General features: G+C 38.7%; 1 pseudogene; it reads right to left on the bottom strand.

Moving 5' to 3' along the window:
- Window positions 1–177: 177 nt before the first annotated feature.
- On the bottom strand, window positions 178–296 carry LOC128655178 (uncharacterized; annotated as a pseudogene).
- Window positions 297–18,326: the final 18,030 nt, after the last annotated feature.

The following is an 18,326-nucleotide window of genomic DNA, read 5'->3' as shown; positions in this document are numbered from 1 at the left end:
CTGCAGCTAAATCCAAACTCCCAACCTCCTGGTTGCTAGATGGCTAAGCTACCCACCGGGCCACTAGAGCCTGCAGTCGGTCGAACACTAGATTGCAGATAGAAGAAAAGGAAGAAACCTTGATTATCTGACCTCTGTTAGATATCTTCTCCTAGATAGAGAATCTATTAATATCCGAGTCTACCGCACCTGGTCTTCCCAGGCGGACACCCATCCAGGTACTGACCAGGCCTGGCCCTGCATAACGTCCGAGATCAGATGGAATCGGGTGCATTCTGGGTATTGTGGCGGCAGACCCAACTAAATCATCCTTGTAGATGAGACACGGAAACTCCTTTCCAGATTAATTTCCCATCCCTGGGAAAGATGGACAAGATCTCTAAAAGAGAATCAGCTCGAAGGAAGGATGACACCTGAGCCCTATATTGTCCAGAAAAACACCCTTGCAATACTCCAAGACCTAAAAGTCTGTCTAGGATGATGGAACTCAGAAACTTTAGGAGATCCTGAATCAAGGGAACAATAAATGCTGCAGGTCCTATGTTCGATGAACAGGCCCCACATGAAAATCAGAATCTGAGTTACTAGAGGTAAATTAGAAACAGTTAAACCCAGTGATATGGATAGTGGTATGAACAATATTTCCAGTGTAGAATGTGCCATAGCACAAGGTGTGTGCAAATACTAATAAATGGCCACAATGAGAGGGGAACAGAGGAAGCTCACATACGCCCATAAACATAATCACATCGACTGATCTATTCGACTCACCAACCGGGTAATCTGGCACTTTGCGAAGTGGGGACAGCGTTACTCTCACTCCTTGGCAATCGCACTCACAGAATCCTTCCGGCGTGTCTTCAGCGTTCTTCGACTCCCTCTTACGTCACGAACACGTGACCTACCCTCCGGCCAATACGGTGCGTCTATCACCTGCTCCCAAAGCACCACTGCGGTCACAGCTGTGAGTGTCCGGATGATGACTGGAATAGGAAGATTTGAAGGAAGAGTTTCCGACACTCGTAACGATAAAATCCAATGCAGTGTTAAGCCCCAATGCCTCTTAAAAAGCATACAAGCATTTGTTATTGGTTAGGAATAAAATACGCCTTGATGTAATTATCCAATCAGACAATTGTCAACATTTTAAACCTGCAAAGGTCAGTATTATATTATAATTGTTATTGAGTGGAAATGTTATATCAATGTTGCAAAACCACTATAAATAACCTATGTACAAATGATATCATACCATTAATGTGCCAAATATATTACATTATATACATGAAAATACATTGTATGCACGAAAGAATATATTACAGTAAGCTTGAGTAACATAGATACTGCAAAACACCATTGACATTCTTAGCATAACAAACAGATCAACCATTGCTAATCCCAATTACTTAGTAAAGGGCTTAATATATTATTATTAGTTAAGGTATCAAAATATGCTGCTCAATTATTTTCCTCTCTATGGTTAAATGACATTTAATCCATACAATTTTGGAACATGTGCTTAAGGATTGGTACACATTAAGATGGTACCTAAGCCTCCATTGTGCATATTAATCTATGCTTGGTAATGGTTTATAATATGCTATTATAAGTGTGAATACTTTCTCTAAATAAGTGTATATCAGTGATAAGATAGTACTATAAGTAACATATTGGATATAGAATAATACATGGTGAATGCAATAAAGAAAGGTATATAGAGAATGGTACAAGGAATACTTGTACCACATGAGTGTAAATTTGGATACACAGGTAGTCACATTAAGGAATAGTGGAGAGAATATGAGACATCAATATGGTTACCAAGGGTTCTTATAATGTAATAATTATTGTCCACAACAAACTACTATTCCCAATGATTCATGATATCATATTTAGAATTCAATCCATTGGACACACGTGTGCCCAATGTAAAGATCCAATATGCTTCTTTTCTAGCCAACAATAAGTCAACATCACCATCTCTCCTGGGTCTGTTTACCTTCTCTATGGCCCACCAGGTGAAACTGTTTAGATTACCTTTATGAAATACACCAAAATGATTTACTAATGGTGTTGTAGTCCTCTTAATGTTAAAGGAGGAGAGATGCTCTCTTATCATTGTATTCACATCCCTTGATGTGAGCCCAACATACTGTACCTTGCACTGAACACATTCTATAAGATAGATGACATAATCTGAGGTACAGTTTATACAAGCACGTATGGAGTAACTCTTACCCGTAACAGTACTTGCAAAATCTTTAGTCACCCTAACATACTCACACGGTTTGCACTTACGGTGCCCGCATTTGTACATCCCTGTATGTTTCATCCATGAGTTACTGGTATTTTTGTCTGTTTTCAGTAAAGTGGGAGCTAGGATGGAGCCCAAAGTTGGACTCTTTCTGTAGGAACATCTGAGACCCTTTTTTAACTGTATCTACTAATTTATCCTCAGCTGTCAATATGGAAAAATGTTTACGTACAATGTTACATATCTGGGGGTACTGGGCACTATGTGTTGTTACAAAAGTTACTCCTCCAAAGGGTTCAATGTCACGAGTTTGAGTAGATAACACATTTTCCCTCATGAGTTTGGCTACTTGTGCTCTGGCTTTATTAACCTGTTTCAAAGGATATTTCCTAGCTTTCAACCTGTTGAGCAAATCCATAGATTTAGTAGAGAAATCAGAGGGATTAGTACAATTCCTTTTATGTCTACTGAATTCCCCCTTAGCTACAGCAAAGGGCACATGTCTTGGATGGCAGCTGTTTCCCAGCAATAATGAATTTCCAGAGATGGGTTTACGATACATTGTGGACTTGATATTGCCTCTATCTGTACCAGACAATGTTAGGTCAAGAAAATTGATACATTTTGTATTTGATTCATAAGTAAATCTTAAACCTATCTCATTACTGTTGAGATGAGCAACAAACAAGGGGATGCTGGTCTGATCACCAATCCAAATAAATAGCAAATTGTCTATATATCTCTTATACATAGAGATATATTGTCTGAATGGGTTACTACCTCCAAAGATGTGGTAAAACTCCCACCAGCCAAGGAACAATTTGGCAAACGACGGAGCAAATTTGGCTCCCATGGCAGTACCACGTCTTTGGAGGTAGAATTGGCCCTCAAACTTGAAAAAATTATGGGTAAGCAAAAAATTGGTAACTTTCAAGACAAAACCCTTTAATGCATCTGTGTGATCAGAGAAGTTATCAAGGAAAAATGTAATTGCTTCAACCCCCTTAAGATGGGGTATACTGGAGTACAAGGACACAACGTCCACTGTAAGCCATATAGACGTATCTGTCCACACAGATTTTTCAATGATATTCAGTACATGTTTTGTATCCCTCAAATACGAGGGTAGTGACAAAACAAAGGGCTGTAAAAGATGATCTAGCCATTTGGACAGATTACCCAATAGGGAATCTACCCCACTAACAATCGGGCGTCCTTGTACATTAGATAAAAACTTATGTGTCTTCGGAAGGTGATGAAACAGAGGTGTTTTGGTGTAATCCACCAGTAGATACTCCATAGTAGCTAAATCTAATATACCCTGTTCAAAACCTTCATTCAGGATATGTTTCAGCTCTATTTTAAAGTGTTGCATAGGGTCTCCTCTCAAAGTGGAATAATCATTGGGGTTTTGAAGCTACCGTAAAGTCTCAGCTATATAATGTGATTTGTCCATCACTACAACCATACCCCCTTTATCAGATTTTCCAACTACTATTGTGTTGTTATCCCTAATCTCTTTTAGGGCTTTCTTGTCAGTACTCGTGAAGTTTTGTTTAACACACTTTTTTTGTCATTCAGGGCAATGAGATCCCTCTCCACCCTATTATAAAATGTCTCAATCACCTGACCCCTGTTGTGAATGGGATAGAATTTAGATTTACTCTTCAATGTGGGACCCCTATTTGTATGACCTTCACTGTTGGAAGCTTCTATTTGAAGTTGTTGCAAAGAAATAACATCGCAATTCTCATCAAAACCACAAGTGTCAGCCATACAAATACGTTTATTGTGAGGACCAGAGACCTCAACTTTCTCAGAAAAATAATTTTTCAAGGTAACATTACGAACCAATTTATTAAATCAAGCAGTGTATTAAAAACGTCAAAATTATTAGTGGGGGGCAAAGTTAAGTCCTTGATTAAGAACATTTTATTGTTCTCTACTTAAAACCTGTGTGGATAAATTAACGACATAGCGACACAAGAGCACCACTCCGATCTCCACCTGGAGAACAAGGCGGGACTACAGGCAGTATTTATATAGCCCAAAATGGCGCCGCTCCGTCTCTGTAAGAAGGAGGCGGAACAAAGGCTGCATGAAGATGAAGCACGCAAACATTGCGCTTTATCCGGCCATAAGGGAATGCAATAATCGCATTGAGTACTTCTTCCTACAATTAAATAAAAGCGGTAGAACAAAAACACCTACACTAAAACCAAGATGTCAGAAAGGGAGAGCGCGCTCTCCTCAAGACACAAAAAACATAAAAATCGTATCTCACAGATTTTGTTCTTTTCCTCATTTCTCCCCGTAATAAAATCCAAAGTACATAAGGATTGAACCCACTGTACCAATTGAGGATTTATATATAAATAATCTGAGCCTCAATTTAGGGTTAACCCCTTCTATCCTGAAATAGATAAACTCATAAGTCTCCCCAATCACATGAAAGTGCCTGTTAACTGCTATAAATTGTCCTTATTAAGGATTTTTTGTCCCAAAATACGTCAACGCCGCACACTCCTCTCTCTGATGCCAGTCCGGATTCCTGTGGCGCGAGTCCTGCGCCTATGTAAGTTGCTCAGAATGACCTATCACTGCCCAAGTATAGGTGTTACTTTGTGTGCTCCTGGGTGTGATAGATCATTATTGCTCTGATTGCCTTATTGTTGATGATCCCTGGATAAATTGCTGGATTGATATACTGCTGCTGAACTCTGCTTGTCTGACCACTCTGCCTGTTAACCCCTAAATTGCTCAATTAATATACTGCTGCTGAACTCTGCTTGTCTGACCACTCTGCCTGTTAACCCCTAAATTGCTGGATTGATATACTGCTGCTGAACTCTGCTTGTCTGACCACTCTGCTTGATTAATCCCTATTTTTCTGGATTGCCTCTCTGTTGCCAAACCCTGCCTGACTATTCTAGTAGTTTACCCTTGGACTGCTTTACCCTGCTTTACCGTTGCCAAACCCTGCCTGCTTGACCATTCTAGTGGTTTACCTTTGGACTGCTTTACCGTTGCCAAACCCTGCCTGCCTGACCCTTCTTGTGGTTTACCCCTGAACTGCCTTTCTCTGATTCCCTGCCTGTTGCTGCTAAAGACTATCCTGCCTGTGGTGAGTGCCGCTTACCTCATCTTGCAAACTTTCTCTGCTCTGGGATATTCCCTATCATTCCGGCTCGACGCCAGGATAAGAAGACTACTGGCCCGAGTTCGGTCTGATAGTGGAATATCACACAAGCATTACATTATACTTGGGCCATGAAGCCAGATGAGGTGGTAAGAGCAGTTTATCTTCAGGGACAGAATATGGATTCCAAACCACACAGTTGCAGAATATGGATTCCAAACTAGAGGCTATAACCGCTCAACTCTCTTTACTAGTTACAGCGAGCAATACCGCTCCTGTTGTTGTACCACCAGTCTCTACTGGGGCTTCTTCCTCTGCTTCTAGAAGTATACCCCAGATACCATTGCCTGACAAGTATGAAGGTACTACTGATTGCAGGGGTTTTCTTAACCAATGCAGGCTGAACTTCCACAATGATCCTCACACATTTCAGTCTTACCAGTCAAGGGTCACCTTTATCGTTTCCTTACTGAAAGACAAGGCCCTAGGCCCCTTTTGGAACAGAACGCTCCACTCCTGAACGACGCTGATGCGTTCATTTCTGCACTTACTTCTGTGTTCGGGACTTCTGGCCGTACTTCTGCTGCAGAATTTTCTTTCCTAGATCTCTGCCAGGGCAATAGAACTGTGGCACAATTTGCCATTGAGTTTTGCACCTTGGCACTAGGGACTAGTTGGGATAGCAGTGCCCTCAAGGCAGGCTTTAGGAGGGGTCTGCATGAACGCATCAAAGATGAACTCACTTATCGTGATATTCCCGCTTCTTTGAATGACTTTATAACACTTTGTATCAGTCTAGACTCTCGCTTCTAGGAGAGACAAGCCGAGAGAGACAGAACTCGGAGAATCCTTCCCTCCCGTCCTTCTATTCGTCCGGTTTCTGCAGTATCCTCTACCCCTTCAACTTTTCCAACCACCCCAGTAGAGGAACCCATGGATCTTTCCTCCTTCAAACCCTCAGAGTCTGAAAGACAGAGAAGAAGGAGATTGAGACTATGCTTTTATTGTGGTTCTAACTCCCAACAACTAAAGAACTGTGACATTCGGGCAGGAAAAGCCAATGCTAGGGGATAACACTGGGGTACCTCTAAGCATGATCTCTACTAAATCCCCTCACTCTTCTCGGATTCTGGTACCTGTTACCCTTACCCTTCCTTCAGAATACTGTCCACACTCAAGCCTTCATTGATTCAGGGGCAGCAGGAAACTTTATGGATCCCCGTTTTATGATTCAAGTTGGCTTGCCTTTTCTGCAGAAAAAAACATTGTCTCAAAATAATGTCAGGGCACAGATAAATACATATTTATATATATATATATATATATATATATATATATATATATATATATATATATATATATGTATGTCAATAGGACAGGGAAATGTGTTTATGAATGAAACCATATTTTATCAGAAATTACTGGAATGAGGTTTAAATTCTGATGTCAGGATTTGATTCTCAAAACCCCCACAAGTTTGAATAAACAATTCAGGACTAAACTGCAGACAAGATGTCTCCGGAGGCTTGACACTAATGCATTTGCTACCTAGATGAAAATACAAAAATGTCTTACCATAATTGAGAGTTAAGCCTTTGAAGCCCACTTCCTACTGTGTAAAAAAAAAAACCAACAACATTTTGATGCATAGATCAGGATACCATTTGTTTTTCAAAGTGGGAATGTGTGATAAACTCCCCACTCCTCACAGAGGAACCTGTTAGTCTAGTTTAAAGTGACATCTTTGTGAGAATGTCAGCATTACTCTCAGGTACAAAAAGACCCCATGTGGTGAGTAAAAGACGAAGAGTCTGGGAAGGATAACACAGAAAAAGCACATGGCTCCCATTATGATTTTAAAACAACTATGTGATAGGCAAGTAGAATACACTTCAGCATTATAAGAAAATATATATTTTAATGGATATATGACGGTCTTTTATGTGATAATAAATATAAACACATGAATATATATTGAAATTAAACACATTATATTAAATAGATCATTGCTGCATGGGATATTTATAAAGGAAACAAATTCAGAATTAGTATAGATTAAATAACCATTTTAATAATTCCATATTTGAAGTGCATATATATAACATAAATTTTCTATTTTTCAGATGGATCATAGAGGAATGCATGCAGGCAGAACTATTGGAAATGTGAAATAGGCTGAAATTGTGTAAATACATATATGACAGATGTTTAAATGCCATTAATTTCAATATAGTTAGCAGCATAATTCTTTTAATATAATGTAATATTAAAAAAAACAAAAAAAACATGATGTTTCATATCAAAACGATCAGGAAATTGATCTGATGCTGCTCCATCTATAATTAATATTGGGAGAGATTAATACAAGAAATTATGGCAGTTATTGCATAGTTTAAAGAAATATTTCACTGTCTAAAAATGTTGGTTAAATGAATTTGTATGTATTGTCATGCTGCATGTATTGCTGTGTCTGTTTGTAATGCTGCCACCCGGTGTTGCCATACGAGAACTACAACCAGAAGGCTTTTTGGCTGTTTTAAAAATGAAATCTCAAAGAACCAATTCGAGACAAGGTTTCCGTTTGGGGCGTTTCCAATTTCACCAGTGAGGAGAACCCATATAAAGTGATTGCAACATAGAGAGAGAGAGAATCTGCTCTGCTAAATTGTAACTGGAAGCTGGCGAAAAATACCATTTACTCAAGCAAAGATAATCTACTCTTCTCATTGACTGCAAAATTATACTTATCTGTGCAATTCCTGATGTTTTAATAGAAGTGTATATTGTATTATTGTTTTAATTAGCACTGTAAATCATATTGCTGAATGTTTGTAGCTGCTACTTTAAGTCTCATTGTAATATTTTAAATGAAGCTCTGAATGAAAGGTTGGTTTTAAAGATACATTTTTCTGGGTTTTGTAAGAAGGATAACATATCTTAATAGTTGTTTTTAACGTGTATAATAGTGTTTCATATTCTGGTATTACAAATATATTTCAATATGTTCATGGATATTAACTAAATAAAAGAATTCAGGTATTTATATTAATTGTATGGTTTCTAGTAGATGCGTGTTAGTTAAGGGTTTCTATTTTTAAGGATAATTATTATTTGTATTGTGTTATAACCCTGCCATAAGCTGATATATTATTTGGAGAGCACTACTTAGATTCTTGTCATAAATACTGACATAATAGATGGAGGCATTGCATGAGATTTATTAAAATTCATCATATTGATATCATATATTTGTAGTAAATAGAAATTAGTATAAAAGAGAAAAAGTTTCATATTTCGATATTAATATTTTGAAGATATAATTTTTGAAAAATTGAAATATTGATTTTCATATTTCGAGATTGATATAAATATCTTGAAATATTATTAAAGATTATTTTTTGAAAAATTAATAAAAATATTAATTGTTCATATTTCAAAATTAATCAATAATATAAATTTTTTCATATTTTCAAAGTTAATCAAAAATATAAATTTAGGGTCTTCCGGTGGGCGGCTCTACAAGATGGCTGCAAGCTTCAACAGCTCTGAGGAAAACCACATCTAACTCTAATTTTGCTGCCACTTGCCCACGCCATCTGCACCTCCCTTGACAGGCAAGCTGTCCGGGAATATCTGGCAGACAGAAGGAATAACAGCTCTTCTACCCCGGAACGTCATTTTAAAGAACAAAGCCGTTGGGCACCGTGGCGGGAATATCACCGCCACATTGTAAATACACATAACCGAGTTCCTAACCTCTAACAAGGCTCCTGTTTATTAAAAATGGTCATCTTTACCACCAAAGAAGGCTCTGCTGACTCTCTCATTCTAACAGAACTGCAAATTGTATTCCTGCCCAAGTTAGAAAGACTCCTGCACTCATGCGCTGACTTGTGCGCAATGTTGTCACACGAGACACAACCTGGACCCCGGGTGAGCCCAGCCGCCGAACTTACCACAAGCATTGCCACATCTTTGCTTCTCCCTGACAATCAGAAGGCTCCACAACTATTGGCAAGTTGCACGACCTCTCCTGCTATGCATCTAGCGAGATCCGTTAAAGACCCAAGAACCGGACCGGAGGAGAGCATGCCGACACCTCTATTAACCCACCAGCTGTTGATCTCGGCTCCAGAGCACAGAGTCCGGGAATGCTGGCCGGACTGTGACATGGAATCAGCTGTTTGTCTGGAGCGCGGCTCGCCGCCCTCCTATGTGGCCCATCCGACTGCTGTTTCGGCTGCAGATCTAGGTGGATTATCCCTTCGATGCTGTTCCACCCATCGAACAAACTGGCTGCCTAACTGCTGCTCCTCGGGAGTACCCGGACTTACACGCCAAGCAAGAGGCATCGGCTGATGCCTCCCTACTGGAATATCTCATGCATCGCCGGGCCTGATCCCCTTCCAACACTGATTACAGTGGAAGGAAAAATGTGTGTCTGGTACAATCTAGGACTGATGATGCGTGATGATCTGTTTAGTCGGTTACTTTACTTCATTTCATCGAACTATGTAGACTTATCTAAACCGGACCACTGTATTTCAATTCCCCCGCTACAGGTATCTTACTCTTTTACACTAGTCTAAGAGTGTTTTATCTGCTCAACCGGGGTACAAATATCTGAACGCCATAACTTTATTATATTCTGTCAGCCTTGATGGCTCTCCGCTTCTGAGCTCACAATGTAATTTACACTAAGTTTGTTATAGACGCTGTCAATATTCCTGAGCACCTCTCACAGGCAGCAACTAGACGTACCATGCCTTGAATTATTTTAGGCAATAAGAGCTGTCTACTATGTACAATCACTGCTAATTTTAGAGGAGGTCCTGGTACTTATGTCCTGCTTATTTGTCAATCTGTCGTATGTTTGGTTACTTGTCTTTATAGTTGATTTTTTTTTCTTGCAATGTTCGCTGTATACATGGATCCGGTATAACTTGGAGCTATTTTTCACGTAATTGTTTACAGGTCACATACCTTATTTCTGCAGCAGCCATTTTGCTATGACCCCACTCTAAGCATCCCCATATATTTAAGTCTCCTAGGAAACCTATCTGTGCGATGCCCATACAGTACTTACACACTTCGGTTTTGTTTTGTTTTTTAACCCTAACAAGATTCCCTTCTGGACTGACACAAAACTCCTGGCCGGGGAAAGGTCCTTACTGTTTCTCCCCCAATCCCACAGTTAGAAAGGTTTTTTATCCTCACACAGCCCCCCTGAATACATGGTGCTAAGAGTTTTACTGGAAATATGGCTTTTGTATCTTTATGTACTCTAAATACCAATGGGTTATAACAGCTCCCAATTTTCTGGCTCATTCTAGGTTAACTGCATAGGTATGGGGTACAGGATGTGATCTGAATGAACTGAGGGAGACAGGGGCTACAACATAACCTGCTGGTAATTCATTAGTGCTCCAGCCCAAATTAAATATACTATATATAGTCCTACCTATAAACTCCCATCTTTTAAATCCAATCTCACCTAACTACTAATTCATCATCAATTTTTATAAATGCTCTGCAGTCTTAACAAGCTGCACCTATATGGGGCTGCATTGTGAGAGCTCCCCTAGAGTTCTACCAGAGCTTATAGTATCCTAGCTAAAGTTGGCTATACTTATGCAGGTCCCTTTACACATGGAAGGTATTCCAGGAAAGCGCTGTTGACATAGCAACCCAGCTCATCACACTAAACTCAGAGGCAAACCTACACCCTTTGTCTATTAGGTAGTTATCCACATGCCTCTAAAATACTTGGGATTGGGGCGATTTAGTTTCAGTTTATGTGTTTAGGTTAGTGTTATTGTTTTGTTATATGTTGTGTTGTTTAAACTAAAATAAAAATTAAGAGTCGCAGGTGCAGTGGGAGATAACAATTAATGGATGTTGATATAGCCCCTACTGCAGGGATTGATTCATATTGTAACACTGTTCTAATCGCAAACTAACAGATTACATATGTACCATACGTTATGAAAATGAGTTGTTAACCCTCTTTGTATTCTCTGACAACAACTGTATTAGTAATGACACTGTATCGATAGTCAACATGTTGTGCTCAATTCATGATATGAAAGGTGATGTCGATGTGATCTGGCATGTCAATGTATGCATCTAACTCATTGTACCTGTAACTCTTTAATAAAAAGAATTTAAAAAAAAATATATATATATATATAAATTTTTCATATTTCGAAATATTAATTTTTCATATTTCAAAATTAATATTATTATTATTTTTTTATTTTTTTTAAAAATATAATTTTTTTTTCTCTCTATTTTTATTGGCAAAAATTGTATTAGAGTTTTAAATTAACTAAATACTAAACCAATATAATAATGTCTGTAGCCAGAAGTGACTCATTTAATTCTATACATAGCGATGAAAATGGTCCCATCACCATACCAATTACTAAAGGTCAGGTCCTTAAGAAAGATATCTTAAGTTACATTAAAGGGAAGTTTAATATTGCGGGTGAATTAAATGATTTTATGGATATGCTTGAAACTAGGGCTAAAAATATTACCGTTGATAATAATATGTGGAATGAAGAGAATGAATTCTTCCAATAATTATTAATGATTAATCAATGCAAGACTCCCAAAAAGCGAGACGAACTAATACTAAAATCTTGGCCCCTTTTAATATGCATTATTGACGAAATGTCGTTTTGTGTCATAGGCAAACGATTGCAAATACAGGAGCTAGAAAGTAGTATTCGTTCCTCACGCAGACGCGAAGAGGATTTAAAAATAGTCAAAAATAAAATGGATGAATTTGCCCAAAACCTAACCGCCTTAGATAAGCATAACATAGACTTACTCGCACAGATACAAGATTTAAATAAACAGCTTGCGCAAAGCCAGAAGGAATTAAGTGATTTAAAAAGGTCATATCGCCATAATGAAAACTCTTATATTAACAGTGAGAATAATGCAGATAATGCTAACTCCTTTAGCGAACGCGTCAGGGACGAGGTACAAAAATATATGGAACAGACAAATGACTCCTAATGGGTCAGAAATAGATTTCCCAAATAGACAATCACCTCATGATGTAAATCCAGAGGACTGCTGTAACGGAGCTGGTGCGGGGGAGGGAAACTCTAACAGAGAATCCCAAAGTAAGTCTGATAAAGTATATGATTCCCATAAAATAATCACCTTCGTACAACGCGCAGTACCTATATTCTCCAATAAGGGAACAAAATCTGTAATTGATAATTTAGAGGCTTTTGAAAATGCATTAGCTATAATGAATGTTACAAGTGAGAAATTAAAAATTGAATTTCTGCCTTGGGTATTTGACAGTAAACATCTCAAATTCTTTGCTTCACTAAAGGATATGAATATTCATTCCTGGAGTGGGATAAAACGACAATGCAGAAAAGAATTCTACAACTGCCGCGAAAATAGCGGTATATGGTTTAAAGTGTAGTGCGAATCAGAGTCCAATCGAATTCTTTTCTGAATTGAAAAATGCGTACAGTATGGCTGAAGATAATCCCAGATTTGATGGCTCAGAATTTGTAAATTTATTTTTTGAAGCACTGCCTATACCCATCAAAATTAACTTAGCTAGAGATTTTGATGAGGACTGCTCATTGGAATGGCTGATCAAAGAGAGTACAAAATTATACTCTATTCAGCAATCCAGTGAACAGGGGGTGAAAAAGCAGTCAAAACCCAAAATTGTAGCAGAAACTAGGGTGTCACCTAGCCCCCTCAATTTGGAGTCTAAACAGAAAACCTATGCGGAGGTGGCCAGTCAAAACAGGCCATCTCCACAGAGGTTTAACTCTGCCCCCTCCCCTACACGGGTTGAGGCGCAGGGAGACTATAACCAAAGTGGGGGACATAATCAGGTAAATAATTACTCACAAAGAGAATACTCACCAAATAATTGGTATCCGCGCAAGGGTAGATACAACAGACGGCGAAGATATTCTCAGGGTAACCAGTCACCCCAGGTATATAATGCTCCCCAAAGTACTAATACTGAACAAGCTGAACCCCAGGGGCAACCACGCCAGAATAGAAATAGCGGCCCTGATTCTGAGGGAACCCAATGGTCCAAGAATCATTATTATGCGGCACCAAGAGATAGGCCCAGGGGTAGAGGTAACTTGTACAATCAGGTAGATATGCTGTTTACCCAGTTAAATCGGTTGAGCGAACAATTCACTAATATGAGTCAACCTTCTACGGCTCAGCAACCGAACAATACTTTTTTAGCGGTACAGCCAGTGGTCAGCAGTGGACCACAGGCACAGTCATAAATACTGCAGCATCACCTGAGAGGGAGGGGAGAGATATGCAAAATGTAATGATAAATGTCAATGATACTAATCATGTTCTCTCCCCACAGACCGGAAACGGACAATTTAGCTGTGGCGACAAGCAACCTCATCTGGAAAAAATTAACAAATCTCTTCCTTTGCAGCACTCCCTTAACCTTATTTCCACAGATGCAGTACACAAGAACCCAGCCGGCCCTGTCATCTCCTGCTGGCCCATCTCCTGCTGGCCCATCTCCTCCTGGGTCATCTCCTCCATCTCCTCACCTTGGTCATCCCAGTACTCCTCCTTCCACTCTTCCCACAACGTCTCTGATGAGAACTCGTCGGAGGGGGCAGTTGCCCCTCCCAGAGCCTCAGCCTCGTGGGAAGAGGGGAAGGAAGAGGAAGTAAGTATTTTGTTGAGATATGTTTGTTTTGTATTTATTTAATGTGTAATGGATAGGTATGTGATGATGTGGTTTTCATACACTTGTGGACCACACTCTGTATATAATCTGCTTCTATGGGACCGGGTCCATGGAGGCAGATTGTTTGCAGAGTGTGGGTTATAAGTTTGTGGACACCACATCATCACATACCTATCCTTGTTCATGATATTGATTGGTTTCTGTGATGTGATGTCCAAACTGTTTCCCTAATCTCAAACAAAATTACCATTACAATTATCCATGATGACAATAACACAGCTTAAAGGGACAGTCAGAACATTATTGATTACAAAGAAAACACTGTATTACGCATTATCAAGTTTGAAACAAAAACATGGAGAAATATGTGTGACTTATGTGCTTACCCTTGTATCTATGCCTATGAAAAATGACCACTTATTTGTTGTTCTGACATAACAACATTTTAGACAATCAATGATCAATACATGGTAAGTATGCTGTATGAGCTCAAGGTTTTCTATATACAAATGCTCTCAAAATGCCCTCTAGTGGTAAAATTGCATTCTGATTACATGCACTCTTCAAGCTCTAAGAAATGAGCACACGAACCTCATAGGTTTAGCTAGCAAATCAAATTAACCAGAGAAAAATGATTAATTGGTGAGAAACCTTTATCATTTATATTACAAAATTTGCTTTTTTAATAATGCAAATCATTATTTGTTTTCTAGACTGTCCCTTTAAAAAAATTACATATGCTAACATATAATATTTGGTGATTGTTGGTATATCTACATGTACTTGTTCAAACAAGAAATATTGAAAAAAGATTTCTATTGACGTGTTAAATAAAGTCTATTTTCTTAAAGAGACATTATTGTGTTTGTTTGTTTTTAGAAAGACATTTGTTTTAACAATGAATATGGTTTAAAGTCCTTTTAGGAGTGACAAAAAAAATATGCTAACAATAATATATTTGGAGATTAACCAATGTGGAACTCATACATGATACAAAAAACAACATTTGCATTAAAGGGACAGTATACAATCTTTTTAACAGAACTGCATGTAATAGACACTACTAGAAACAACAAGATTAACATTGGATTTAGTAGCTATAACAGAAACATGGTACAATGATTTGCATGACTGGGACATAGTCATACCTGGATACAGGTTATTTAAAAAGAACAGAGTAGGAAAGAAAGGTGGAGGAGTTGCTTTGTATGTAAATGAAAATATAAAGGTTACTGAAATTGTAGGAACAAATGATGAGGTGGAAAGTATTTGGGTGACTTTGGAAATTGGAGATAAAAATGTTTTTAGAATAGGGGTTGTATATAGGCCTCCATTGCAGGATGAAAAACTGGACAATCTGTTATTAGATGAAATAACCAAAATGACCATGAAGGGTAAGGTTATAGTACTGGGGGACTTTAATTTGCCAGATATACAGGCCCACTTATCAAGCTCCGTATGGAGCTTGAAGGGCCGTGTTTCTGGCGAGTCTTCAGACTCGCCAGAAACACAACTTATGAAGCAGCGGTCTAAAGACCGCTGCTCCATAACCCTGTCCGCCTGCTCTGAACAGGCGGACAGGAATCGCCAGACATCAACCCGATCGAATACGATCGGGTTGATTGACAGCTCCCTGCTGGCGGCCGATTGGCCGCGAGTCAGCAGGGGGCGGCGTTGCACCAGCAGCTCTTGTGAGCTGCTGGTGCAATGTTAAATGCGGAGAGCGTATTGCTCTCCGCATTTAGCGAGGTCTTGCGGACCTGATCCGCAGTGTCGGATCAGGTCCGCAAGCCCTTTGATAAATGGGCCTGATAGACTGGAAGATTCCTTCTGCCAGATCGGCTAGAAGCAGGTATATTCTTGAATCTCTGCTAGGGGAATCACTTGAACAATTAGTCAAGGAACCAACTCGTAAGGAAGCTATATTAGATCTAATACTTACAAACAGTGATACAGTTTCAGATGTGTCTGTAGGTGAGAACTTAGGATCCAGTGATCATCAATCTGTTTGGTTTAGTATTCATGTTCAGGAACTGTCCACCCAGACTAAAACAAAAGTTTTAGACTTTAGGACGGCAGATTTTTCATTAATGGGAGAATACCTAAAGAACTATTTAAAGGGGAAAACTCTTATTACAGGGGTTTAAGAACAGTGGGAATTTGTGAAAGGTGCCATTTTAGATGCAACCGCACACTGTATTAGACATGTCTGTAAAAGTAAAAGAAAGCGGAAACCAATTTGGTTTTCCAAAGAAGTAGCACATGCTGTAAAGACAAAAAAGATAGCTTATAAAAATTACAGACACACACAAGCAGATGATGATATGAAAATATGGAGACTCCAACAAAAAAAAGACTAAGCAGTTAATTAGGAAGGTTAAAGCTCATGCAGAAGAGAAGATAGCACAGTCAGTAAAACATGGGGACAAAACATTATTTAGATATATCAGTGAAAGAAGAAAAAATAAGGTAGGAATAGTAAAATTGAAATCAGTTGATGGTAGAATAATAGAAGGAGATAAGCAGATTGCAGACTGTCTCAATGATTACTTCTGTTCTGTTTTCACTAAAGATTGTGAAGATACAATGTCTACATTAAGGGATGCAACGCAAAATAGAAACAAGCTTAACAGTAATCTTTTTACAGAGGATGAGGTTTTGTTAGCATTATCAAAAATAAATGTTACAAAGGCAGTGGGTCCTGATAATATTCATCCAAGGGTTTTAAAAGAACTTCGATCAGTGCTAACTGTCCCATTAACTGATCTGTTTAATCAGTCACTATTAACAGGAGCTGTCCCAGATAATTGGAGAATAGCAAATGTAATACCCCTTCATAAAAAGGGCAGTAGAGAAGAATCTGGCAACTACAGGCCAGTTAGTTTAACTTCAGTAGTAGGGAAATTAATGGAAAGCCTCTTAAAAGAAAGAATTATGACTTACATAAAGACAAACAATTTAGAGGACCAAAATCAGCATGGTTTTACTTCAGGGAGATCATGTCAGACTAATCTAATTGACTTCTTTGATTATGTAACAAAAGTATTAGACAAGGGAGGAGCAGTTGATGTAGCATATCTAGATTTCAGCAAAGCATTTGACACCGTCCCACACAATAAACTTATTCACAAACTATATCTCCTTGGTCTAGATTCAAAAATTGTGAACTGGGTGGAATGCTGGCTTAAGGACAGAAAACAAAGTGTCTTAGTAAATGGAGTTCATTCAGCAGAGGGGGCTGTTACTAGTGGTGTTCCTCAGGGGTCAGTTCTGGGGCCTGTTTTGTTTAACATATTTATCTGCGATATCAGCAAAGGGCTACAGGGGAAAGTATGTCTCTTTGCAGATGATACAAAAATTTGCAACAGAGTGGATGTTCCGGGGGGGTAGACAAAATGAGAAGTGATATACAACAATTGGAGGATTGGACAAATGACTGGGGTCTAAAGTTTAACACAGCAAAGTGTAAAATAATGCATTTAGGGAAGAAAAATCCAAATGTTAATTACAGACTCAATGACACTTTACTGACTGTTACAGACGAGGAACAGGACTTGGGAATTATTATTTCAGATGATTTAAAACTTAGTAAACAATGTAGTAATGCAGCGAGTAAGGCTAGCAGAATGCTTGGATGTATTGGTAGAGGTATTTGCAGCAGAAATAGTAAGGTTCTTATGCCACTTTATAGATCATTAGTTAGGCCTCATCTTGAGTATTGTGTGCAGTTCTGGAGACCATATCTCCAGAAGGATATTAACAAACTTGAATCTGTGCAAAGGAGGGCTACCAAAATGGTACATGGTCTAAAAAAATAAAACTTACCAGGATAGGCTCAATGACCTAAATATGTATAGCTTAGAGGAGAGAAGGGAAAGAGGTGATATGATAGCAACTTTCAAGTACATTAAAGGGTTTAGTAAAACTGAGGCTGTGGGTATTTTACATAAAATGGAAAATTCAAGAACAAGGGGTCATGAGCTCAAGCTAAAGGGTAGTAGATTCAGAAGTAATTTGAGGAAGCACTTCTTTACAGAAAGAGTGATTGATTTATGGAATAAACTTCCTCAAGAGGTAGTAGCAACAAACACTGTGGGGGACTTTAAAAATGCATGGGACAAGCATAGGGCTATCCTACGAACTAGATAAGTTTATACTGTTAGGTAAGGTCGGGCAGACTTGCTGGGCCTATGGCTCTTATCTGCCGTCAATAT

Source organism: Bombina bombina, chromosome 3, assembly GCF_027579735.1.
Source record: "Bombina bombina isolate aBomBom1 chromosome 3, aBomBom1.pri, whole genome shotgun sequence".
Taxonomy (NCBI): domain Eukaryota; kingdom Metazoa; phylum Chordata; class Amphibia; order Anura; family Bombinatoridae; genus Bombina; species Bombina bombina.
The sequence above is the reverse complement of the archived record's forward strand: the minus strand, read 5'-3'. Positions and strand labels throughout refer to the sequence as shown.